This window comes from Zingiber officinale, chromosome 3A (assembly GCF_018446385.1).
Source record: "Zingiber officinale cultivar Zhangliang chromosome 3A, Zo_v1.1, whole genome shotgun sequence".
Classification (NCBI taxonomy): Eukaryota; Viridiplantae; Streptophyta; class Magnoliopsida; order Zingiberales; family Zingiberaceae; genus Zingiber; species Zingiber officinale.
In genome coordinates this window covers 101,544,079-101,569,636 of record NC_055990.1, presented here as the reverse complement: position 1 = coordinate 101,569,636, position 25,558 = coordinate 101,544,079, and the positions used below count along the sequence as shown (strand labels likewise).

The 25,558-nt window shown below is 38.8% G+C and overlaps 1 long non-coding RNA gene and 1 pseudogene across 2 annotated transcripts; both read left to right on the top strand.

Annotated features, from left to right (window-relative positions):
- The first annotated feature begins 5,267 nt into the window (after window positions 1-5,267).
- LOC122052177 lies at window positions 5,268-15,024 on the top strand. 2 transcript variants are annotated; one of them, XR_006131934.1, is made up of 5 exons: window positions 5,268-5,731; window positions 5,829-5,971; window positions 6,425-6,534; window positions 10,319-10,370; window positions 14,965-15,024. It is a non-coding gene; the product is annotated as an uncharacterized LOC122052177 (long non-coding RNA). The 2 variants fall into 2 exon arrangements; XR_006131935.1 differs by lacking the exon at window positions 10,319-10,370 and having other exon boundaries at window positions 5,269-5,731; window positions 14,965-15,001.
- Window positions 15,025-17,207: 2,183 nt separating this feature from the next.
- LOC122052176 lies at window positions 17,208-25,068 on the top strand (annotated as a pseudogene).
- Window positions 25,069-25,558: the final 490 nt, after the last annotated feature.

Sequence of the window (25,558 nt, the reverse complement as noted above, 5' to 3'; positions counted from 1 at the left end):
TAATGCAGCATGCAATCTAAAATTAGTTTTACTTGCAACATCGTAAGTCACTGACCCTACATTCCATAATTCATTCAACTCGGCAATCAGAGGTTGCAAGAAAACATCTATCTTCTCTTTTGGATTTGTTAGACCAGGAATAACTACTGTAAGGAACATAAATTCATCCTTCATACACATCCATGGCGGTAAATTATACAGTGTTAATATAACTAGCCAAGATGAATATTGTTGCCCTGACTGACCAAATGGCTGAAATCCATCGGTGGAAAGTCCCAATCTCACATTACGTGGTTCAATTGCAAACGAGGGAAATAAAGCATCAAGATGTTTCCATGCAGGGGAATCACAAGGATGACACATCAGCACTCCATTGTGCTCATGTTCATGATGTCATATCATGTGGCAAGCTGTAGCAGTAGATGCATACAAACGTTGAAATCTAGCGGTTAACGGAAAATAATACATGACTTTCCAAGCAATTTTTTTCTTCTTCTGCCCTGGTATACGAGTACCATGCTTATAACGAGGGTGTGTACAGATTTTGCATTCACGTAGATCATTGTCTTCATTCCAAAATATCATGCAGTTGTTTATACAACAATCAATTTTCTTTACAGGCAAGCCTAAACCTCTGACCAATTTCTTTGTATTGTAAAAACTATCAGTCATTATGTTATCAGCAGGAAGCAATTTTGACATCAATTGACATATGTCATCATAACATCTTTCTGAAAAATGATGTTCTGCTTTCATATTCAACAACCTAGCAGTAGCTGATAACTGAGAATGACCAGAGGGAATTCCTTCCCACACTTCCCTTTCACTAGCTTTTAACATTTCATATAGTTGCTGATATTCAGATGTTGGTGTTTCATCTATATTGGAATAATCAACTGCAGCATTCATCGCATCGTGAACCATTGACTGCATTGCAATATCATTAGTTGAAATATCAGGAGCAGTATAAATTGTGGTAGATGACGTCCCACCAGAAGGTCCAATTGATTCATACACATAAGGTTCCCATGACAATACCAATTATAGTAATTTGGTACAAAACCATTTCTGCATATGTGAACCTTCACGGTATCCTCATCATGAAAAGCTCTATTCCTACATTTCTTAAGATTACACGGACACCGTAACTCATCACCATTCATACATTCTGGATGACACTTAGCAAAGTTCACAAATTTTTCAACTTCAGCAATAAAATCATCTCTAATAAACTCATTTTCCAAACAATTGTACATCTCAGCTTTGTTCATAGACATTTTGACCTTAAACTAATAAATTGAAAATTAGCAAATATTAACGTACAAACACATTACAAATGAAATAACTATATTATGTTACAAAATAATATACGAATATATCTAAATTAAACCATGCTAAATAATATCAAGTACAATTTACTAAAATATATCTGAAGATGTGTAGGTCAACCGGAGAAGAGCATCAAATGCTATCTGTTTATAAAATAAAAACACCTTAGTACAAAATTTTACTAAAAATTAACAAGTACAAAGCATAAACTATTACTACTGACCAACACGACAGTGACCAACGCAGCAACGATCACCAAGGCAGCGTCTGGAACAGCCGGCTCACAAGCAACTGGCACAGCGGCCAGCGGCTGGCACAGTGGCCACCTGGCGGCTGCCACAGGGGCCAGCGCCCCCGCTAGCGGCCGGCATAGGGGCCAGCGGCCCGCTGGTGGCCGGCACAGACGGCCAGCGCCGGCCGCCACAAAGGGCAGCAGGGAGAGGAAAAAAAAAGCGAGGGAGAGGAAAAAAAAAGCGAGGGAGAGGAGTTCTTACCGACGAAATCGGGGAGGAGGAAGAAGCTGCCGCCGCGCGCGCGTGGAAAGAAAGGAAAGGCTAGGGTTCGTGTTTTAGGCGGAGTTACCGACGGAAACTATTTTCCGTCGGTGGAGCAATTTTTTTTTTTTAAAAAAAAACATTTCCGATGGAATATAAGATTCCGTCGGAAATGGAAATAATACCGACGGAATTTTTAATTTCGACGGTGATTATGAATCAACTGCAGCATTCATCGCATTATGAACCATTAACTGCATTGCAATATCATTAGTTGAAATATCAGGAGTAGTATAAATTGTGGCAGATGATGTCCCACCAGAAGGTCCAATTGATTTATACACATAAGGCTCCCCATGACAATACCAATTATAGTAATTTGGTACAAAACCATTTCTGCATATGTGAACCTTCACGGTATCCTTATCATGAAAAGCTCTATTCCTACATTTCTTAAGATTACACGGACACCGTAACTCATCACCATTCATACATTCTGGATGACACTTAGCAAAGTTCACAAAATTTTCAACTTTAGCAATAAAATCATCTCTAATAAACTCATTTTCCAAACGATTGTACATCTCAGCTTTGTTCATAGACATTTTGACCTTAAACTAATAAATTGAAAATTAGTAAATATTAACGTACAAACACATTACAAATGAAATAACTATATTATGTTACAAAATAATATACGAATATATCTAAATTAAACCATGCTAAATAATATCAAGTACAATTTACTAAAATATATCTGAAGATGTGTAGGTCAACCGGAGAAGAGCATCAAATGCTATCTGTTTATAAAATAAAAACCTTAGTACAAAATTTTACTAAATATTAACAAGTACAAAGCATAAACTATTACTACTGACCAACACGACAGTGACCAACGCAACAACAATCACCAAGGCAGGGTCTGGAACAGCCGGCTCACAAGCAACTGGCACAGCGGCCAGCGGGCCGCTAGCGGCCGGCACATGCAGCGGCCTGATGCCAGCCGACACAGTGGCAACAACGGCCACCGACACAGTGGCCAGCGGCTCGCTGGCACGGCCGGCACAGCGGCCAGCAGCCCGCTGGCACGACCGGCACAGCGGCCAGCGGCCCGCTGGTGGCCGGCACAGACGGCCAGCGCCGGCCGCCATAAAGGGCAGCAGGGAGAGGAAAAAAAAAGCGAGGGAGAGGGAAAAAAAGCGAGGGAGAGGAGTTTTTACCGGCGAAATCGGGGAGGAGGAAGAAGCTGCCGCCGCACGCGCGTGGAAAGAAAGGAAAGGCTAGGGTTCGTGTTTTAGGCGGAGTTACCGACGGAAACTATTTCCGTCGGTGGAGCAAATTTTTTTTTTAAAAAAAAAACATTTCCGACGGAATATAAGATTCCGTCGGAAATGGAAATAATACCGACGGAATTTTTAATTCCGGTGGTGATTATGAATCAACTGCAGCATTCATCGCATCGTGAACTATTAACTGCATTGCAATATCATTAGTTGAAATATCAGGAGCAGTATAAATTGTGGCAGATGACGTCCCACCAGAAGGTCCAATTGATTCATACACATAAGGCTCCCTATGACAATACCAATTATAGTAATTTGGTACAAAACCATTTCTGCATATGTGAACCTTCACGGTATCCTCATCATGAAAAGCTCTATTCCTACATTTCTTAAGATTACACGGACACCATAACTGATCACCATTCATACATTCTGGATGACACTTAACAAAGTTCACAAAATTTTCAACTTTAGCAATAAAATCATCTCTAATAAACTCATTTTCCAAACGATTATACATCCCAGCTTTGTTCATAGACATTTTGACCTTAAACTAATAAATTGAAAATTAGCAAATATTAACGTACAAACACATTACAAATGAAATAACTATATTATGTTACATAATAATATACGAATATATCTAAATTAAACTATGCTAAATAATATCAAGTACAATTTACTAAAATATATCTGAAGATGTGTAGGTCAACCAGAGAAGAGCATCAAATGCTATCTGTTTACAAAATAAAAACACCTTAGTACAAAATTTTACTAAAAATTAACAAGTACAAAGCATAAACTATTACTACTGACCAACACGGCAGTGTCCAACGCAGTAACGATCACCAAGGCAGCGTCTGGAACAGCCGGCTCACAAGCAACTGGCACAGCGGCCAGCGGCTCGCTGGCACGGCCGGAACAGCGGCCAGTAGCCCGCTGGCACGACCGGCACAACGGCCAGCGGCCCGCTGGCGGCCGACACAGTGGCCAGCTGGCGACCGCCACAGGGGCCAGCGGCCCGCTGGCGGCCGGCACAGATGGCCAGCGCCGGCTGCCACAAAGGGCAGCAGGGAGAGGAAAAAAAAAGTGAGGGAGAGGAAAAAAAAAGCGAGGGAGAGGAGTTCTTACCGGCGAAATCGGGGAGGAGGAAGAAGCTGCCGCCGCGTGCGTGTGGAAAGAAAGGAAAGGCTAGGGTTCGTGTTTTGGGCGGAGTTACCGACGGAAACTATTTTCCGTCGGTGGAGCAAATTTTTTTTTTTTTAAAAAAAAAACATTTCCGACGGAATATAAGATTCCGTCGGAAATGGAAATAATACCGACGGAATTTTTAATTCCGTCGGTGATTATGAATATTATCGACGGAAATTGTTTTCCGTCGGTATGACCATCAGTAAAATTGGATTTAGTGTTTACAACTAACAAATCTGTCGATGAATCAGTTCGTTGTGTTGCTCCTAATTATCATTTTGTTGCCACGCTTGAACAATTCACTAAGAGTATCTTCAATAAGAACTCTTTGATATAGTGTAAGGTACAGATGAAAGGGAGGTCTGTCTCTCAAACGATGAAATGACGGTGTTTGTAGAGCCGCTCCATTATCAATAATTTTTTTCAATATTTATTATTAAAAAATAAAAAACACACACGTTGAACAGTGAAAGACTAAAGGTTTAAAATTGAACGTTAATGTTTTTAAAAGTTTTTCTTAAAAAAGTAAAAATACTAAAATATTAAAAAATAAAGGACGAGTGAACATCAAATTACAAAGGGTTAATGAATGTTAAAATTGATATTATTTTGAGTATTATTAATTTATAGATTTATATTTTATAAAAATTTAATTATATATAAGATAAAGTAGGATTGGAGAAGAGATATGAAATATATATAATAAAAATAAATATGGTGGCAAAAAAAAAGTAAATATGTTATCATGGGCAGCTATTAGCCTTTGGAATAGTGACTAACACATAAGGGAGATATTTATCTTGACTTTGTCGAGATTCGAACTCCAGACTTCACGATGATAGTATTTTATATGCTAACCACTAAATTCATCCGAACATGACATAATAAAAACAAATATGGAATCATAAGAAAGTTGTTATTGAGAATTTTTTGTTTTCACTTTTTTTTTAGTGAACAGGAGGTTTTACTTTTTGACCGTGGGGTTGAAGTGGTGGCATCGAAGGAGCTCGGCGTACACGAATGCTCTAGTCATCGAGCTGCTATCCGTCCATGGCGGCCGCCGTCCTCCCCTCGTTGTCGCCCTTCGTCCTCTCACCTCCTCTCGCTCGCTTCGCCCGGTCTCGCTTCTACAACCCCCGCCTTCGCACCCCCATCAGGCCACTCTCCGCTTCCCCTCTATCCTCTTTCTCCTCGCCCTCGGCCTCCTCATCCCTTTCTCCCCCTCCTACTGCCACCGAAACCGTAGCTTCCAGTCCTCCCTTGGACCCTCCCTCCTCTTCTCGGCTTCTATGGGTCCCCAGAACGGGCTATTGCGGCGAGTTAGGTACCAATGACGTCGGCAAACGAGTCAGGCTCTGTGTCTGGGTAGCTCTCCACCGGATTCACGGCGGCCTCACATTCTTCAACCTCAGAGACAGCTCTGGAATCGTCCAGGTAGATTCCATTGTCACGGTTCTCTTTCAATCCATGTCTCGGGTTAGAGAAAAATTTTGTTGCATCTGGTGATGCGGTCGCTCGACGTCTTCTACAGGTTACCACGCTTCCTAATGATTATCCGGAAGCTTATTTAACTGCAAACAAGATGAGAGTAGAGTATGTGGTTGCTGTAGAGGGACAGTGAGGTCTCGGCCACTGGAGTCTGTGAACAAGAAGATGCAGAATGGGGATATAGAGGTACTGGGAGTTTGTTGTATCCTTGTTATATTAGCTGATGAGCTGAAACAATGTTTTTTTTTTCAAAAAAAAAAACTTTTTTGTGATTCTAGATGGTTATTGATTATTCAGATGAATGGGGAGTTAGAGGTACCGGGAGTTTGTTGCATCCTTGTTATATTAGTTGTTGAGCTAAAAAGATGGTCTTTTCCCCCCTAAACTCTCTTATGATTCTAGATAGTCGATGATTATTCAGTGCTTACTATGCTAATCGTATGCTTGATGTTGTTGCAGAGGAGACCTGTTTGACTGATTCTTGCATTTTCTATATGTTTATTATGAATCAACTTGGATGAAAACTTTTGTGCAAAGGATGGTCAAAATGTTTTACTGCTGAGAACTATGACACTACCTATTTTTCTATCAGACAATTAACTTGCAAAGTGATAACCAAAAGTTTCCCTCACATAACAGGTTGCTGCAGAGCATATCATTGGATTATTTCCTGTAAATCGTGCATTGCCTTTTCCAGTTACCATTTCAGACAATGTAAAGGATACTATAACCGAAGAAATCAGATTAAGGTAGTTATTTAAAATTTCTTGCTTTTATACTAACATGACGTTTTTGATTGAACACATTAGTGTGTATGTTTCTGTTATTCCATTGCTAATATAATGAGAGATGCATCAGTCACTTGGATTCAGGATTAGAACTAATTGACTTTGTTTATCATATATGAATATGTTCATACTAGTCATGACCCATGACGGATGCTTGTTGCATGCTGTTTTGTTCCACTTGCAGCTTAGTTTCTTGCATTTATTTATCTCTTTCAGGTTTTGCTAGTTTGCTTAAATAAGTATGAAAAAGAGACATTGTTCCCATTCATGCATAAGACTTCTGATGTAACTCTCCTTTACATGTCATATACCTTTGTTTTTTTTTTTTATCTCTTGATCATTTAAACATGAAATCTTTATATTTGGAATGATCGTTGATGTTTAAGCAGAGCTGAGAGACAAGCTGCTTATTCCTTTGTGAAAATTGTTATTAGATTATCTAACTCAAATGTTCTGTTATAAAATTGTGAATTGATTTCAGATATCAGTTCCTTGATCTACACCGTGCACACATGAAATTCAATTTGAGATTGAGGCATAAAGTTGTGAAGCTCATCTGGAGATTTTTGGAGGATGAACATGATTTTGTGGAGCTATCACATTCTAAAATCAAGTATATTTTTCTTTGAGCCCTTGTATTGTCACGCCCCCGGAGGAGTCCCTACCGACAAAATTTTGACAGCATCTCCCCTGTACCAGTGACAATATGAAACAATATACATACACAAACATATATATATTTATCAGCCCACACGGCTGGAACATACATAAAATAGAAATCACATAACCACGCAATTTAATATACTCAACCTACCCGGCTGGATAACAATGAAATAAACACACAACCACGCAGTATAATAACAGCTCACACGGCTGTAAGTAAACGCAGCGGAAAACCATAAAATAATACGAATGTAAAACCAACAAAGTCACTAACTAAAATACATGCAACCACCAGACTAGACTCCAAAATTCACATCGACTTATTGGAAAACAAAATACGCAAAATCAACATACCACCTAATCAGTAACAAAACCAAGAAGAAGACTATCCTCGAGTGTGACATGGGACTGACAGCCGGAACTCTCCAAGCATCCAAGACTCATCTACCTGTTATCTGGCGAAAGAAAAATCATTTTTGTGGGTAGTGAGTATTGGAACTCAGCGGGTAAGGAAAGATAGTGCATGGACATAAAATACAACTAGAAAGTGAGCCAAGAGTATACAGTCTCATAAAGAAAATAGCATACTAAAAATAAAATCACAATAAATGCTCATATCTGAAACCATATCCTAGGCTAGTAATAGAAGGTCAGAAGTAGTACTAATCTGCTACAGTACTGCTCATAACTACAGAGAACATATGTAAGGTATATACAAACTTCCAATAAGTAAACCAAGGACTAAACACCCACAACGAGGGTATATCTCAACATAAGCAAGCATAACAGCATAAGTGAGCAACAACAGTAAGCGATGGCAGCATAAACAAACAGTGTATACACGGATGATCACTCCCGCCCACCCTACGCACCTGACCACTGTGAGTGAGGCGGGTCGATAATGATCGTACACCACTCAGCTACCACCTCTCGGTGGCCGAAGGCAGATTGCGTAGTAGCTAACTAGCTACATCTGCGACAGGTCCTTCTTCGTAACTCAGCTACCACTACCCGGTGGTCGAGCGGCGCAAGACAAGACATCAACTCCGTACCACTATCTCGAGTGGCGAGGACGCGACCGATCAACGACTCTCGACCGAGGAGAATTAGTCGTTGACGTGCGAGGATATGACGCGAACGACAATCATCATACGAATATAAGCGTAAATTGGGTATCTTCGTAACCATCGTACCGTCTGATCGCATAAACAAACAACAATCATCATACCATATAAGTAAAAATTGGGTATGCTATACGTGGGTCGGCGTACTCGATCGGTGCATAAACAAACAACTGTCATACCATATAAGTAAAATTAGGTATGCTCATGGAGCCGGCGTACTCGATATAGTACGTAAATAAACAAAGCGTCTGAACATGGTATCTAGTATCTGCTACTTATCATGGACAACAACAAGAGACTGTATAGATATGGAAACGAATATCTCAAAGATCACGTGGAAGTATCAAGCGCAGGAAAAATAAGAGTGGAGTCAAGGTAAAACAATCCTTATCCAAAATAGTTCATGTACTAGGTTCAAAGAACTATAGAGTCAAAGTAAGAAGTACCCGCCTTTATACGTAGATCGTATCAGAATAAAATCCACGTTGTGCTGCTCGCCCCAAATCAGTGTCTATGGACGCATAGATATTATTTAGCTACTCTCACACGAATCAAACAACTAAACCAATTAGGATAGCCCTAATCGAAACACGATCATCGCTTAGCCCTAATACAATCAACCTTTTTAGCAGCTTTGATCCCAAGTTGTCATCATCTACCTATTGATTGATACTTAATCAAAATAACCTCCGTCCTAACTAAATTAGCAAAAGGAATAACTATTCATCTCCTCAAAACAACACCTCAATTTCAATTAACTCAAATCTGATAATGATCTTGAAAACCAACCACTAGTTAACCAAACCACAACATATCATGAAATCAAAACTCCATCATAAGTTCTTCTAACTCCACTGATCACTAATTAAATTCATAATCAAATTAGTTTAACTACCCCAACCATGTCACCAATCAACCTAGATTTAAATTCAAGCATCAATCAAAACTCACCTAAATCCATAGCGCCCCCACTTGACCCGTTGGCTGCTGCCGAAAAAGGTTGCTGCCAAAACAACCAACAGTTAGCACAATATCCCTTACTAGGGTCTGAATCCTAAATACTATCAACCTAGAACCCCAAATTCAAAATGCCTTACCAAGTCCTTGTCCACAGCTTCCTCTTCGCCAAGAATTAGGTCTAGCGACTGTGGAGACCAGTGAAGATGGGATCGACGGTGGTGTTTTGATATCCTTTTGGGCGATGTGGGAGCTAGGGCATAGGGAGATGTTTTTAAAACTCAGGGAAAGGGAAATTTTGATTAAACCCTAGATCTGTTTCTCAATCAACTCCCACCTCCGGGTATTCCAAACAGGTTTTTTTTTCTAGCTTAACCGATCCGTCCCTCTTAACCCAGTCATATGAGCTCCGATTAAATCCAGAAAAAATTCTAAAAATTCCGATAAGGTTATTCATCCAATAACCCCTATTATTTAATATTATCTGGTTACCGTATTTTACATGTATATTATGGAAATTCTATCCTTCTGTAAAAACTGAACTTCTTTATTTTTGTCTTGCATATATTGTTTGGATAGACTTGGAAAACAAAACAATACTTTAATGAACCAAAACTATGATATTTAAGTTGATATCACTATATAATATGTTTAGGAAGACAGATGCACCATGAAATCCTAATTAATGCACCTGATGGACATTTCATTTAGTTAAAGGCATTAATTAACCATCCTTGATGCTAGCTTTTTGCCGTGCATCACAAAACCCAAATTTAAGCAAATTAATGTAAGGATTGTTTAACTAGTGTTTTATTAGACATGACTAAAGACTTGAATCCTTCTTTATGTTGTCATTTAACAAATCTGCTCTTCATTTCTTAGTTGCATAACCGATAGGCAACTAATGTTTTTTTTGTTCCCTCCAAAATGGGTATCCGCTTGATAATTGTTTTATTTTGGGTCATAAGGTAGATTGAGACTCTAATATTATCTCGGTCCAGGTGCACGTGATTATCTTGTGCATGTAATTATCTTGTGCCATCGCATATTCAGGTAAATAGAGCTTTTTATATGAACTTTTTGTTTTCATTTGTATGCTAGTGCATGTAATCTATTACCGATATTTCATGTTGTTGTCATTGATCTAGAATTGTTTTTTTAATAGTCTATAACTGCAAAAGTGAATATTTTGCATGACAAACACAAGTGTTTTTGGATCAGGAAAAAAATTGTGAAAAAAATGATATCCTTCATATTACTCTGAACTTCTTGTTAAATAAAGCTCAAGAACTTTGATGATAAAGGATGATGATTTCCTATGGCGTTTGTTGTCATAGAGTGATCTATTTTGCTTCAGAACATATGAATAGATGGCTGAAACAAGATTAGCAGTTTCACAAGTCAGAATTTAAAAACATCATGACACTCTTATTTTTTTTTTCCTCAAAAATATCAGCCCACATAATATCAGATGAATCAGTCTCTATTCCCCATGAGAGCCAAGTTATACGATCTTTTGTTTTCGTATATTTACTTGGTATCAGAGTGCAAAGTTTGGCGATACTTGTTGGATTTTTGTATTTTGTATTTTCGGAATTTATCTGATATCAATTTATTGTTATCAGAGTGGGTTATGACACCTGCTTTAGGTATTATGGATTTTTGGATTAACCCAAGTTTGCGAGTCAAACTGGGTAGTTGTTTAAGTGACATGGATTTTTCCATTACGATTGTGTTTGGATTTCTGTTTCGGATTTATATGGATTTCCGGTTATTTTTATGATCGGAAATTTTGAGGTCAAGTTGGGGACTGGACAGCGACGGAACATCTCCAGACGGCATATAGGTATGATGTTTAATTTTATAGTTTATGACAGGTATTAGCATTCTTTATTTAGTACCTGTCTGGTTGCTGTAGCACATATTACTTGTGATGAGTTAGCCATTGAGGATGGTTGACCTTAATAGAGATAAAGGATTATAATCTCTGATGATTTTGTATATCTTACCACCAGTAGTTTTAGCTTTTGTTACTACTAGTTGGTTAGGAGATGGAGGACATACCAGCCTCTGCTATTGTTAGCTGGCTAATGGATGATACCTACATATTCCTGTGGACTTAGCCAGTAGAGTTTTTATACTCGTATCTTTTGGATATTAAGGTATCCGATACGATGAAAATTGGTCATTGGAGAGTTATCATGTTTGATCATTGTTGAGAATGATTTGAGGTTGAGGGATATTGGGAGATCAGATATTGTGATATGTTGATTTCTAATGGTTTGTGAGGGTAAATGTTATGTGGTTGTCTGATGATCTATTACTGGATATTTGTTTTGATGATCTATTAGTGGATAACTATTTTGATGATCTATTATTTGGGTTGTCGCTGATGGTGACATAGTGGGTGTCATGTATAATATTAACAGGTTTGATGATTAGAATTCGTGATCAGATTATAAATTGGGTGCTAGAGAGTTTATGGTTTAGAGTGTGCCTATGAGATTTTTAATAAATCTGGTTAGTTGTGGTTAGTTAACAGGATGATAAAATTGATATTTGCATCTTCTGATATTGGACTATGTGGATAAATAATGATTTGATGTTTTTGAATGTCAACTTGCTCTCATGGGGAATAGAGACTGATTCATCTGATATTATGTGGGCTGATATTTTTGAGGAAAAAAAAAATAAGAGTGTCATGATGTTTTTAAATTCTGACTTTTTCTTTTGGGTCGTACACATTTATACATATGATATTATGTGGTTGGATATATCTTAGTTGCTTGTGGAGGATTAAGGTATTCTTGATTAGTTAGTAGATGAATGATTTAGTTTTGTTGGTTGATCAGTAGAGGATTGCCATACTCTATTTTTAGAGGTTCGAACCTTTAGGTTATTTGTGCTTAGTTATGTATCTAGAGCACATTTGAGTACATGTTTTGTACTGACGTGGGAAGGACTGATTTAGTCAGAAATCATTTTCAGTTTGGATAGTTTATAAAGGATCGATGTATCCTATTCCATGAAGACTTTGACCGTGGACTGTATATACCTGGTGGGATAACTTAGAGGGTGCGTTGGGATATGTGACCCCGCTGGTGTAAGGAAGTGTAGAGCTAATTGCTTAACACTTATGGGATACAATTGTTACTAGTGTAAACTGGGAGAGTACATTTGGATTTATGATGATAAAATTTTTCTCATTGGATATAGTCTTGGTAGTGTATGACATTGACTGGCAATGTTATACCACGGTGTGTATATTTTTCTTGTCCGATACCAGTTCCTTTGAACCTAGAGCAGGGTTGTTACTGGATGATTAGGCTGCTTTATTTTGGGTTGCCTTTGATTGATGTATTCATGCTTGATACATATGCATGAATTTTGTTTAGATATACCGGTAACCCATGAGTGTTGGTAGCATAAGGTTGGTCTCTTTGATTGAGCTGGTATGCTGATTTTGCATGTATATCATGATTGTTTTGGGTTGTAGGAGTCCTGTGGTAGACTGTCCATTTGCAAATAGTATATGTATCCATGTTCTGTTATGGTTTGAAGGTTCCTTGTGGATCATAGATATGTAGTTGGGTGTATGTATCTGGAGGTATTATTGAAGATATCTTGTTGATTAAATCCGAGATGTAGTATAAGTACATCGGTGGTGTTTTGATGGAGGCATTTTGTCGATTTAATCTGAGTTGTGATATGTATATATGTGTTTGGTGTGGTATCTGAGGTGTCTTTTTGATTATGATTGTACCATTAGATATCACCTGGGAAAAGCTAATGTGGTTACCGATGCATTTAGCTAGAGGTCCAGAGGGACTTTAGCTTGCCACCGAGTTGTGGTCACAGATTTGATTCAGGATTTCTCTGAGTTAGACATTGAGGAACAGGGACAGACAGAGCATGGTAGTCTTGTTACCATAGTTGCTCAGTCGTCGATCAGGACGAGAATCTGAGGGACCCAGTTGTTGAGACCTCATAGAGCTCAACGTGAGGCAAAGTGGTCCATATTATCAGACAGAGGATGTCAGAGGCATAAGACTGCCAGAAGTGTTATGCTGACCGGAGTCGGAGACCCTTAGAGTTCTCCATTTACGACCAGGTATTTCTACAAGTTTCACCCACGAAAGGGGTGAAGAGATTGACCTCCTAGCTCCGCGATAAATTGGACCTTTCCGGATCTCGGAAAGATTGGAGCGATAGCTTATCGGTGGGCACTAGTCATGGCGGGCGTTCATGCCGTATTCCGCATCTACGTTGAGGAGATCGTGCACGATCGATCGTGTGTTGATAGATAATCTCGGTCCTCCTTTCACCGACATTACCTGAGGAGGTTCGATGCGGATTCTCGGCCGGAAGGAGCGTCGATTGCGAACAAGACCATCCATGGTTAAAGTCGGATGGCGGCATCATTCGGACGAGTAGGCTACTTGGGAGCTCGAGGACACTATCCGAGCTCGATATCCCCGTCTTTTCACTTGAGGTATGTGAGTTTATTTACTGTTCATTTATTATTATTATACATTAGTATGTTTGATTAATTAAATTGGGGACCAAATTTTTATAAGTGGGGAGAATGTAAAATCTAGGAAATAAGCGAATATGATTAAGGGAATTTTGGAAATTTTTAGAATTTTTGAACTCTTACGGATAAGTTCATGGGGATAAAATTTGGGTTAGGAAAACTGTTTGGGCTTCCTATTTAAATGAAATCGTGATTTTCTTTTAAATATTATTTTCTTTTTAGTTATTCCTTTTTTTTTTTCTCTCCGTTTCTTTCCCGTGCACCCGACGCCGAAACCACCGCGCGCCCGACTTCTTTCCTTGCCCTAACCGGCGCCGACGCCTCTCTTCTCCTATCCCTTCTTCTCTGCCGACGACGTCGCCGTGCCCTAGCACAAACCACCACCGTCCGGGCTGTGTACCTCATCCCGGCTATCTCCTCACCTCTTCTCTGTCTCGGTGCCCTAGCCGCCGGCGACGCACCAAGCCACCCGATTATCTTCCTCTCTGCCCACTGACGCCGGCCGTTTGTCCTCAGCAAAGCACCGCCGCACCTCTGCACAGTGCGACGCCACTGCTTAGTGATTTCTGCCGTAGCCGAATTGGGAAGGTAAGGGCCATACCTAGCTGTGGAATTAGGTTTGTGGCTAGATCTCAGTTCATGTTTTTCTTTGCTTCTAGTCTAGGTCACGGATTGGTGAGGTTTGGTGTATTGTGGGGTGTTTTTGATTTTTGGCAGCCTTCAAATCAGCATCATCAGTGGTTTTGGATCAAGAACAGAGGATTGGAGATTGAGGTATGTGTAGGGTGATTGATACCTGATGTGTAGTAAGTTTGATACCAATTGGTTAAGTTGAATTAGGCTTATGTGTAGGTATTTGATCTTGGTTGTGGATCATAGTATCATTTTGAATTCATGATCATATGTAGAATTGAATTAGATAATTAATCCTTTATGTAGATCATGATTGGATTTGATTATTTTAGATGATGATCATGTGCAGGTTTGATTGAAGGTTTAATTAGATAAATTGTATTGTGGTGATTAGGGTTTGTCCTAATTCAGTTTTGGGAATTTTATTTAGCTATTTCGTTTGGATTTAGCTAAATAAATATATATACTGTTTTGACGCAGGACTCTGATTCGAGACGGGCGTCTCGACTTGGATTTGCTAGATTGGACCTTTCTATTTTTGGAGGCGGGTACTTTTGACTTATGTCATTTGATATGCTTAGTAATTAAATTAACATGTTGTATTAATTGTGTTTCTTATCTGTTTCGGTTAAACACTAGTACATGCTTGATTGATTGATTGGTTTTGCATCTCAGGTATATTTTACCTGTTTATACATGCTTATAGGGGTAGTGATATGCCATGCTTGACCATGTTCAGGACCTAGGTTTTTATACCTTCTGTGTACCTTTGATTCGATATGATTCGTTGACCTAGGGTGCACTTTTCTATATATATGGATTAGGTCAGGATGTTTATATGGTTATTGCCATGCATCATTTGCATGATTGCGTCTTTGCGATAATCCGCTCCATTATTGTTGACACATCGTCGATTCGTGAATCTGCACCACCACTCGTGGGTTAGTGGTCGATTCGGGATGAGTGTGTTGCGGCGGGGACTCATTGAACACCGTTGGTCGCTCGTGGGTAGTGTGACCGCGTGTTATCCGTGATTCCTCCCGTCTTTGAGTCTGGGAGTTGAGGCATTCGCTCCCCATATGATTTGGGGTAGGAGGATAGGTGTACTCCGGCATCCGTCCACTCGGTCACTCATCAGGAGTAGTGACGACATGTCACAGCCCTACCCACTCGGCCTCACTTTTGTATGAGATGATCGATGGCGTCGGGGGTGACCGGGGCCGTCGTTAGCATCATCATGATCATTTATTCTGTGTTTGTGTTTCTTTGCGTTTATATCTGCGTATTGGATACTATGTTTGACATCATCTGAGTTTCCTTATCCTTGACTTGTTTGACCTTATACTCGGGACTGGTTAGTACGATATTCTCTGTTTATTTCGGATGCATTCTTATCTTTTATCGAGGTATCTGATTAGTGCTAGGTGTTGTTTCTTTACTTTGCATATCAGTTGTGCTGGACTCACCCCGCCTCCATTGTTGATATTTTCAGGTTGATCTTTGTCAGGAGGGAGTTCCAGTCGCTAGTCCTCACTGCACATAGTGCTGGTCCTGCAGACCTCCAGGATATGTTTGGTTTTTCTTTGGTTTCTTTCTGTTTTAGACTATTTGAACTTGTTATGTTCTGGATTTATTTGCTTATGGACATGTTATAGATTTTATTATATCGATGGATTTGGATTTGGTTTTTATTCTACTACATGCCTGCCTGGATGGCAGAAGAGGTGAGTTCGTCGGTTTTGAGCTTTACGAGTGTAGTTGAGTAGGGTGGTTTTTGAGTCAGAGTATTATTACTGCGTGGTTGTGTCAGCCAGAGGCTGAATATATATATAAACTGCGTGGTGATTGATTTTTATTACTGTTATTATTCCAGCCGCCTGTGGCTGAGTATTTAGTGCTTGTAGAAAATTTTGATTGTCCACCGTACAGGGGAGATGCTGCCGAAATTTTCTCGGACAGGGACTCTTCTGGGGGCGTGACATCACATGTTTTCTGTGGCAATTTGGCTAGTGTGGAGGTGAATAATATAGCACATCAATTGCAACTTGACTTGGAAAATTGAAATATGTTCAGCTATCAGGCTTTTGGCTGAGTTTCGCTATGGATTATGAAACAACTTAGAAAAAGCGGGTTATTTGCAGTTATTTTGTTACTCCTATTATATATTCAATTGCAAGAAATAAGTTTGCACCATTACATTTTTGAATTTATAGTCAACATATAGCTGTTATTTATTTAGGCCGTTGTGCATTGCATAGAGTTTGTGAATCATATGTAAATTTGCAACTTCTTTAATCAAAGTTGACTATGACTAAATCTTGACATGTATATCAATGTACAAGGTGTCTTTATTTTATTATCAATCGTAGAGTATGTAGAATTGAGGACTCTTGCCTGTAACTTCTTTATCCAAAGTCACCTACAACAAAATTGTAGATCTTGTATATGATTCTTGGACTTTAGGACACTCAATAATTCTTGTATCTGAGGCAACTGGATGCACATCATAATATCATTTGTTATGGTTTGAGGAGATATTTTTACCATTTACATTAACATTGTAATATTCACTCTTCTTCCACTTAAAATGTTGTTTCTTTTTTTCTTCTGTTTTAATTTATGAAGCCAGGAACATTTTATGCCTTACCTCAAAGTCCACAGTTGTTCAAGCAAATGCTAATGGTATCTGGTTTTGAGAAATATTATCAGATTGCCAGGTAACTTCCAAGAAACTAATATAATTTCTTCTCTCTGTTCCGCAGATTTTTTTTATTCTCCTGAATTTACTTATTGAGGTTGTCTTGTTGCAGCTATTATGTGGCCTTGTCATATTTCTTGCCTATTAGAGTTCCTAGAAATGTAAAACTAAAAGTATTTTTTTAGTTATACTTTTGGATTATAAAATGGATTTATTATGTTATTAAGCTCGTAGCAGAGTACAACCCTGTTTACTAAAGTAGCTTATTTTATTGAGTATAGAGTATCCATCAACAATTATTTTTTTTTATCAAGCACCACAATAGCCAACTTGAATCACTAAAAAAATGGTTTTCATGTTTCTTATCTTTTTTTTTTGGCTAACACTTGTTTAAGGTGCTTTCGAGATGAAGATTTGAGAGCAGATAGGCAACCTGAGTTTACACAACTTGATATGGAATTGGCCTTTACACCTTTGGAGGACATGCTGAAACTTAATGAGAACTAAATCTGGCTTGTCTGTGTTATTCTTTTTCTTCTTGTCATCTCTTTTACTTAAGAACTTCAATTTGTTTGACACTTAATGTTATTACATTTATTTGGACTATTATAAATCGTCATTTCTGTGAATTTGATGGATACAGTCATTATCTTGTCAGATATTTCAAGAGATAGCAGGAGTTCAACTTCCAAATCCTTTCCCTAGACTTACCTATGCTGAAGCAATGAAACATTATGGATCGGACAGGCCTGACCTTCGCTTTAGTCTGGAGCTAATGGATGTAAGTGCATATTGTTGAGGTGTTATTTGGTTACAGGTCATCGAGTGCCAATTCCTCATAGTCTTGGCCTTTTGTTCATCTGCAATGACTAGATGAACTAGATGGGCGTGAGTACAATATGTTTTTTGTCATAGTTTTGATAATTTGTTGGATATAGAATTGTTCATATTTAGATGAAAGGTATGTTATATATGCATATGCCATACTCACTAACAAAGTAATTCAAACACACGATGTGCTGTATGGAAGATGGTATAATTGGTGTTCACCAAATCATTATTGCTAGAGAAAAAACAAATTTATGATTTACATTTTTTTTTCCACTTGGGAGAAGCAAAGAGTCGGCAAACAATTTCATCTAGAGTTGCATGACTTATTCTATAGTTCATCATTGGATACAAAGCTTGCGAAAGCATATTTCTGAATGAGTTTCTATTAATAATTCAAATAGTGACTAAAGAATCATGCTATGATGGAGCTTAGAGTCCTATTTTTTTTGGTTATATAGCTTTGAGTCAAGAAGGGGAGCCTTAGCACAATAGTAAAGTTGTTGTCGTGTGACCTTATGGTCATGAGTCGCGAAAACAACCTCTTACAATGTAGGATAAGACTGCGTACAATAGATTCAATGTGTTCAACCCTTTCCCAATACCCTGTATTGGCGGGAGCTTCGTGCACGGGCTGCCTTTTTATAGCTCTGAGTCAATTGTGTTAGTGAAGGGAACACAAGATAATCCCTAATTTTGATAATGACAAAGGTCCAAAGTTAAGTTTTGTCTTGATCTAACTGGATTGATCAAGTGTGTAAGTAGCTCAAAGGAAAGTCCTAATAGGTCAAGTTCACCGGATACTAGGCAGCTGAAAGCAATGTTGCAGATTTCGGCCTAGGTGACCCCTAGCCGAATCGAAAATCATCTATTTGGACAAAGTAGGCAGTATTGTTTGTGTGCGGTCCTAGGCTCCAAATAGGCGGTCGGTCTGTTCGGTCCAGGTGATTTTTTTAAAATAAAGATATTTGGTCTGTTCGGTCTGTTCAACCAATTCATTCATTTTGGTGTTTACTTGATATTCATTTTGATATTTACTGTTTTCTACTACTTGCAATTGTGCAAATTTGATGTTCATTTCCTAAACACCTAGGTGGCGCTTAGGTGTTGCTTAGGCGCTCTAGACGCTAGGCGCCAGTCGAGCGCTTGATTGGCGCCTAGCGCTTTCTGCAACATTGGCTGAAAGTCCTAATAGGTCAGTTGGACCGGATACTAAGCAAAGGTGGAAAACTTGGTAGATCGAGGACACCGGGCAGAAAGTCTAGATGGGCCAACGGAGCAGACATCTAGCAAGTCGATGGGTTAGCGAGGATCAGATATTAAAGGAAGCCTTGATGTTGGAGGATCGATGTTAAGAAAAAGTTCAAATAGGTCTGGAGGACCAGATGTTTAGCAACCGGTAAACTCTCCTGAGTGGAGTGGTTCTTCTGAAAAGTAGAACAAGTAAGGACGAGCTCCCTTTAAGAGAATAGTAGGTATCGATCCAAACTGGGGTTTAATTGGAAATCTTGAGTTGAGATCGGGATAATTGTGTTGGTGCAGTTGGCACCAATGATCAGACCTGAGTTTTTATAAATAACAAGTGAATTAAAGTTATATGTGTTGTTGATCTAACCTTGTTACCGAGTGCACAGGGTTGACTAACTTGACGGGTCAAGAGGACCAGATACCATACAGTTGAAATGTGCGATCCCTGATTGGTGAAGTCCAGATGTGGGATTCTGACAGGAGGTTGGGATGTTCAATTCCCGATAGGTTGAAGTCCGAATGTGTAATTCCGATAGGTCGGGATGTATGATTCCCGATTGGCGAAATCCGGATGTGTAATTCCAGCAGGAAGACCTGGTGGGTCAGATTGGACGTCAAAGAAGTAACTTGACATTTGGTAAGTGGAGGTAAGTCAGAGGAGAGTGACTCAGTGAGGATGCGTCCTGTTTAAGGGGACAGTAGACGTTGGTCCAATTTATGTTCTTTTTGGAAACCTAAATTGAGACCATGACTAGATCCTGGTCTCGGTGAGACAGGATCTAACTCATAAATCTATATAAACTAGTCATGCATATATTTTTCTAACTCTGTTGTAGAGACAAACGTAAACCTTCGAATTTTGCACGTGTGACAACTGACAGAGCTTAATTTTGAGTTCGGAGTCAAAAGATATAGCTTCCGGAAGATTTCTGCGTCAAACCAGCAGTTGGAGGCGCCTAGCATGCTTCTAGAGGCGCCTTAAGCTTGCTGGAAGGCGCCTTCCAGAGGATAAAAATCGAAGGTTGTAGATTTTATCGTGATCGAAGATAGGGGAAAAGATTTGCTTGTGGAGGCTCCTCGAAGGAGGCTAAAGGCATCTTCCATAGCCTATATAAGCCCTCTTCGAGCAGCATTCCAGACACAACTCATATACAACTCCTATAAGTGAACATTCGGGCTTCTAGCCGCTCCGACTTCGTCCTCAGATGTGATGTTGCTGTGCTCGACTACTGCTGAGAAGCCGTCCAACACCGAGTTCGATTCGAGAATCTTCAAGTGTTGGGTAACGAGATTTTGTTTAAGTATTTAATTACTGCATAAACGAAAGTGTAGATTGTTACACTTCTCCTTGATTCATTATTGTACTCGATTCCCTCTTCCGGTGGTTCCGAAAAAAGATTTTTAGTGGATTACCCGTTGATAGGTCTGCGGGATCTGGGTCTTGGAGTAGGAGTCGTTGAAGACTCCGAACCAAGTAAAATTGATCGCGTACTTGTGTTTTCCGCTTGCTTCTATTTCCATGTTTAATTCCGCTGCGTATTTTGATTTCAAAGCAAAAAGATAAAGTTTTTTAAAACTACGTGATTCACCCCCTTCTCATGTGTGTAATGATCCAACAAGTTGTAACTGCCTAACTTGCTCATACTACTCATACTATGCTTGTTATGCTAACTGTGCGGGGACTTGAGATCGAAAGTTGGTTGGAATAGTAAACTCCGGGCGATCGAATCAGTTTCAAGTGCTTGGAGGTCTGGACAATCAGATTCGATCTAGGCGCCCAGATGGTCTGAACATAGGCCAACGTGTAGGACCGAAAAACACAATGAGGGGAGGGGGGGTGTGAATATTGATTGTTGGAAAACCTTTCTTTTCGTTTTAACAAAACCAAAACAGAGATGCACAAGCGGAAAATAAAACTAGGCAAGAAGGACTCAAGCAGTTTACTTGATTCGTAGTTCAACGACAACTACTCAAGGTCCACGATCTCTGGGAGCATTTCGATTGGGCAATCCACTAAAATTCTCTCCGAAAACTTGTACACAAGATAAAGAGAATAGTAACACACTACTACCTCTTTAATTTAAATGCAAGTAAATAAATAGATTACTGACAGCGACTTAATGAAATTGAGTGTAGGTTGTCGAAGAGCTTTGACGTATTAACACTTACAGAGCAACAGAGAGATATTGATTAGAGAATGATTTTACAGTCTTGGACCTTGAGACTTCTTTTATAACTTTTTTATTTGGTCGATTGATCCTTTTTCGGTCGACCGACCTCTAGAATTTGCCCGGTTCCGTGTCCTGGTTCACAATCTGCCTAGATCATATCTTCCGTGAAATCAGCCTGTATTGATCAACCGAATACATGTTCGGTCAACTAAACACCAAGAACATCCTTCTGTTGCTCGATTTGATCTGATCCGATCTTCGCTTGCCGAATGTGTTTGGTCGATCGATCACATGAACTCTGTTATTTCATTCCTCGTGTGATTAGCTCTTATTTGATCTGTAGTTACCAAAATAGGATCGTGGTTGACTTATAATGTTATCGGTCTTCAACTTAATTTGAATCCAAATTGATCTCATCATTGGGGATCGATCAACCACTTGGTTCGATCGATTGAACTTTTGGATAATGTCGAATTTCATTTTTCTGCAAAACAAAGTTAGCATAGTATAATAATAATGATCATGCAAAATAAAGTTAGAACCAGATAAATATGTATGTATTAATATGACAGTTAAGATCGTCTAATCTCGACTTCGAAACCTATGTTGGTTTCTTGAGTCTAATCACATCCTAAGGTTGTCCCAACTGGGACACATTCTCACTGTCTTCCGAAACGAAAGACCTCTCTAGTTTCTGACCTATTTGGACTTCTGCTTTTGCTTAGTGTTTGATCGACCCGACAGGACTTTCCTTATTTGATGTCTGGTCCCATCAACTGCACTGCCAGATGAGCTCCTTGATGTCTGGTCTCATCAAGTGCATTGCCAGATTAGCTCATCTGGCCTTCTGCCTAGTGTCTAATGTTTTTGATCCACTAAGACTCTTTGCTAGTGTCTGCCTGACCCACTAGGTCTTCCTGATGCCTAATGCTTGATTTTCCCTACCCATTAGGACTTTTTATGATTAGCGACATGCACACTTTACTCACCCATTAAATACATAATATCTAACTTTAAACCTTTTGCCATACATCAAAATATATATTTGATTATCGGTGTTGATTGCACCAACACAACGTGCATATGAGGTGACACACTCCAATTGGTTTGCGCATGTCAACATCTAGTAGCTCGGAAGGGTTCTTCTAGGCGCTCGGAATGATTCTAGGCACCTAAACAAGGATAAATTCGACGGGAGTCGGATAAAGCTTCGTCCATATCGTGCCACTCAAGCGCCCGGAGGGAGTCCAGGTTCCCATAAGGAGTCTATGTGCTCGGAGATGGATAGTTCACGGTGCAGTCGGATCGGATAAGGCCGAGCCGGGGCCCCCGGGCTCATCCAGGCACCCGGAATGTCTTATAAAACAAGTTGCAAACAGAGGCTTTGACATCGGTTTTTGAGATCCTCATACAACACTGTTACAATGTCAAGATACTGCTCCGACAACTGCGCCCTACTTTGGGTTTATTTGTTGTCGGTATTCTTGTTTCTTATATTTTCGTACTTTATTGTTAAGGGAACGGTAAACTTGATACCGTTCCTCCTCTTTTTGAAAGATGAGTCTCTTTCTCTTTTGAGGAAGCAACTTATAGTGGATTGTCCATCGGAAGCAGTCAACGATTGTAGGCTTTGGATTAGCAGTTGTTGGGGTGTGAACTAAGTAAAAACAAAGTGAGTTTTTATGCTTGTTTCTCTTTTTATGCCACTGCTATTTTTATGCCCTTCAGCTGGCGTTTTGGCTTACGATATGGTCTACAATGGCGTTGAGATGCTTTTTAGTTATTGTCATCTTCTTGTATAATCTAAATTGTCACTTGGCATCTGTTCCTAATGAGGACATATGAATATATGTTTCTCAAGATAATGCAACATTTGTGACCAGATACACGGTAAAGAAGTAAACAAAATGCACCTGCATCTATATGATGCTGCTGCATGTTTGCAAGTCATCATTTTGAAGAAAGGGAAATTCGATAGTTGTTAAATACGCGACCATTCTCTTGTAGTTTTTTCCAGAAACGCAACTGTAGTGGTATGTAAATGACCTAAATTCTCTTGAAGGGAAAAATGTCAAGGTGATGAAATACTTACCTAACTAGGTACATCCAGCTTGTGATGCTTTCATTGATATAGGGCATATCAACTGCTATCCAGATTTATACCGTCATGGTGTATGTGTCAAGGCTTTAAACTTCTATTGATGGGTAGTTCTAGTATTCTGCATCAGTACCATCTACCAGCCACTATAGTTCAGGCCCATCAGCTTATTCATACCAAAGTATGATAATTGATTCCTGCTTTCCGTTTCAGATTATCTGTCTGTACAAGACGAACGTGTTCTTCCTATAACTTTGGATGAACTTTGCTTCTGGTAGAATCCTTGCCCAATTTTGTTAGTTGGATGTTGAACATTGCAATGCTTTTTCACAGATCGGTGGCGGGAGCTTGAGGATTTATAAGCACGAAGTTCAAGAAAAAATCTTGGAAATTGTTGGCATTTCTCACAAACAGGTGAAGTTTAATTATATATTCTTTAAGGATCTTCCTGTGTGTGTCCATTTTTTCCCATCAGGATTGGCAGATATATATATTCTTAAGGATCTTCCTGCTAGACAATATGATATGAATTGACCAACACTTTAATACTTGATGTATTAATGAATTGATTGATAAAATAGGTTGGCGAATGACTTTCAATTTGATTGCAAAGAACATTTGACTCTAAAAATCCCTACTATACACTACATGCTGATATCATAAATTGGTTGCCTTTTGTATGTAAAAGCTAATGCCGCCATGCTCAGTTGGTGTTGTTTGCGCCTGTGACATTTTGAACCCAATTATGGTTACTTTCAATTGGATATAACCCAACTGTTTGCTTCTTATCTTGCAATAACCATTAACTAGTTCTCACGGTAATCGGTAATCGGTAATCGGTAATTTGGCATTCATTTGCAGAGGCGGAGGAGAAATTTGGATCTCTTGGAGTGTTTGGATATGAGTGCTCCTCCACACGGTATGCAAATCCTTAATGTTTTCGAAGTTGTGATCGCATATTGGTTTTAGCCGTGCATTCTGTTTAAGCTGCTTTCTTTACAACTCTTTGGCTAGCAATATTCCTCAGGGCCCAATATCTTAAATGCGGATCCAAGTGTCTAATATGGTTATTTCTATAAATGTATATGCTCCATCGATAAAAGTATCATAAGTAGATGGAACTTATTGAATGCACGATCTCTTGTGCGATTGGATAAAAGTAGGGCAGTGGAAGTCGTGAAAGATTTTGCAGGTGTGGCAAGTAAACGCTCTGCTTGTAGTATGGATTCCTGATAAAACATTTTGCAGGTGGAATCGCTTACGGTTTGGATCGCCTAGTAATGCTTTTGGCTGGTTCGACCTCAATACACGATGTCATTGCATTTCGAAGACCACTACCGCGCAATGTGCCCTTACTAAGGCGCCATCACCTGTTGATCCACATCAGTTGAGAGAGAGCTCTCCTTAACCACTGTGTAGATTATATACGTTTTGTTTTTTTTTGTAAACTATCATTAAATCATGTTCTTGTGACTAACTTATTATTCAAATGAATCTGATCACATCTAGAAGAGTTTTTTTTTTAAAAAAAAATCAAGTAATAAAAAATTTGTTTTCTAGCAATTTTCTATCGTTTGCGTGATCTGAAAGAAACATAAAAAATCAAAGCAAAAAATCAAAAAGGAAATTATGTAAATTATTAAAAGGGTGTTTTTTTCCAAAAAAAAAAAGTAACAGGGTATTTGAGATATTTTATTTTGAGAATATTTTTTATTTTAGTGTTATTGTAGTTTTGTAGCTGTTATAATATATAAAAATTATTTTGTAGTTGTTATAATGTTGTTCTTTATTTTAATGTTATTGTAATAACTACGATCAATTGTTATAATAGGTAAAAGTTACTTGTAGTTGCTATCTTGCACAACACCTATAATATTATTATAGTATTGTATTGGCTATTAATAGTGCTTATAATTATTTTGAAATAATCCTAATAGAATATTATTATAGTATTGTATTAGTTATTAATAGTGCTTATAATTATTTTGAAATAATGTTGATCAATTTAAAATGAATTTAATAAAATTTAAA